Below are 2,728 nucleotides of genomic sequence, written 5' to 3' on the forward strand. Positions count from 1 at the left end.
AAAAAAAACAGGTTAGGCTGGGCACAGTGGCTCATGCCTGTAATCTCAGCACTTTGGGAGGCTGCGGGGGAAGGATGCTTGAGCCTAGGAGTTTGAGACCAGCGTGGGCAACAATATGAGACCTCCTCTCTACAGAAAAAGTTAGCTGGGCGTGGTGGCGCCTGCCTGTAGTGTCAGCTACTAGGGAGGCTGAGGTGGGAGAATTACTTGAGACTGGGAGGTCAACGCTACAGTGAGCCATGATTGTGCCACCATACTCCAGCCTGGACAACAGAGCCAGACCCTATCTATATACATGTATACACACACACACACACACTCAGAATTTAAAGTGTTTACTTGAGCCAAAGTGCTGGGATTACATGTGTGAGCCACCGTGCCTGGCCAACCTGTGTATTTTTTATGTTAGGTTTGATGATGAAGTGTGTAGTCATGGAGAAGTGTGGTTTGATAAATAAATATGATCTAATGGCAGTAAACTGACAGGGGATGGGGTGGTGCGTGGGACTTAGCAAGGCCTGTTTGTTCAGAGTCTTGTCTGTGTCCCTGTGTCTTTGGAGATAAGGCTGTTCCTCTCCTCCACATATCAGGAGGGCATCTCTGGAATAAGACTCTTTCCTCCCCCCACCAAGAGACTGTCTTGCTCTGTCGCCCGGGCCGGAGTACAGTGATATGATCTTGGCTCACTGCAACCTCTGCCTCCCAGGTTCAAGCAATTCTCCTGCCTCAGCCTCCCAAATAGCTGGGATTATAGGCACCTGACACCACACCGGGCTATTTTTTGTATTTTAAATTAGAGATGGGGTTTCACCATGTTGGCCAGGCTGGTCTAACCAGCCACTGCGCCCGGCCACACCTGGCTAATTTTTAAATTTTTGTAGACATGGGGATCTCCCTTTGTTGCTCAGGCTGGTCTTGAACTCCTGGCCTTGAGTGATCCGCCCGCTTTGGCCTCCCGAAGTGTTGGGATTACAGGTATGAGCCACCATGCCCGGCCTTAATTTTAATTTAATTTAATTTTTGAGACACGGTCTTATTCAGTCACCCAGACTGGAGTGCAGTGATGTGATCTCAGCTCACTGCAGCCTCAACCTCCCAGGCTTAAAAGATCCTCCTGCCTTAGCCTTCCGAGTTGCTGGGACTACCACGCCTGGCGAATTTTTCTGTTTTCTGTAGAAACGGGGTTTCACTATGTTGTCCAGGCTGGTCTCAAACTCCTGGGCTCAAGTGATCCTCCCGCATTGGCTTCCCGAAGTGCTGGGATTATAGGCATGAGCCATCACGCCTAGCCCAGTTTGAATTTTTAAATGAAAAATTTTTGGGCCGGGCGCGGTGGCTCAAGCCTGTAATCCTAGCACTTTGGGAGGCCGAGGCGGGTGGATCACGAGGTCAAGAGATCGAGACCATCCTGGTCAACATGGTGAAACCCCGTCTCTACTAAAAAATACAAAAAATCAGCTGGGCATGGTGGCGCGTGCCTGTAATCCCAGCTACTCAGGAGGCTGAGGCAGGAGAATTGCCTGAACCCAGGAGGCGGAGGTTGCGGTGAGCCGAGATCGCGCCATTGCACTCCAGCCTGGGTAACAAGAGTGAAACTCCGTCTCAAAAAAAAAAGAAAAAGAAAAATTTTTGTAGGATAAAAGCCACAAACAAATTTGAAAAGCAAAAGACAAACTTGGAAACTATATTTTTTGCACAAATGTGACAGGCAGAGACAAATACCTTTTATATAGAAGGGGCTTTTCTTTTTCCCCAGGCTGGAGTGAAGTGGTGCAGTCTCTGCTCACTGCAGCCTCCACCTCCCAGGTTCAAGCGATTCTACTGCCTCAGCCTCTGAGTAGCTGGGATTACAGGCACCCTCCACTATGCCTGGCTAATTTTTGTATTTTTGGTAGAGACAGGGTTTTGTCTGTCCTGTTGGCCAGGCTGGTCTCAAACTCCTGACCTCAGGTGATCCGCCTGCCTTGGCTTCCCTAAATGCTGAGATTACAGGTTTGAGCCACCACGCCCAGCCTAGAAGGGGCTGTTTTTTTAAAGAATAGGACACTGGCAAGGCTTGGTGGCTCATACATGTAATCCCAGCACTTTGGGAGGCCAAGGTGGGTAGATCACCTGAGGAAAGGAATTGGAGACCAGCCTAGCCAACATGGTGAAACCCCATCTCTACCAAAAATACAAAAATTAGCCAGGCGTGGTGGAGGGTGCCTGTAATCCCAGTGGCAGGAGAATTGCTTGAACCCGGGAGGAGGACATTGCAGTGAGCCGAGACCGCAAGTCTCCAGATAAAAAAGAATAGAGTACCAAGGATAAAGATGGAGCATGTGTGAGCTGGCAGATGACTCAACTGTGAGCCAGATGGTTAATAAGAGGAGAAAATCTTCAGCCTCTCTGTACTCAACACAAGGCAAAGTAAAATCATTTGAGATAACATTTCTCCTTTCACCTATCAGATTGGCAAAAGAATATCACTTAGAGGAGAGGCTTTCTCACTAATTACTTCTAAGAATGCATATCATGGGAAGAGCCTTTGTGGAAGAAAATTAAGACTTTAAATTACCAGTTCCTTTTGACCGGTCATTTCCACATCTAGAAATTCTTCTGGAAGGAATATTTAAGACGTCCAAAATGTAGCAACAAAAATGTTCATTGCAGTATTGTTGCTAAAACAAAAAGAAAAAAATGATTTGTAATTTTCTCATTTCTTGACTATATACTCAATTCCCCTGGG

Source organism: Cebus imitator, unplaced genomic scaffold (genome assembly GCF_001604975.1).
Source record: "Cebus imitator isolate Cc_AM_T3 unplaced genomic scaffold, Cebus_imitator-1.0 Scaffold57, whole genome shotgun sequence".
NCBI classification, from domain to species: domain Eukaryota; kingdom Metazoa; phylum Chordata; class Mammalia; order Primates; family Cebidae; genus Cebus; species Cebus imitator.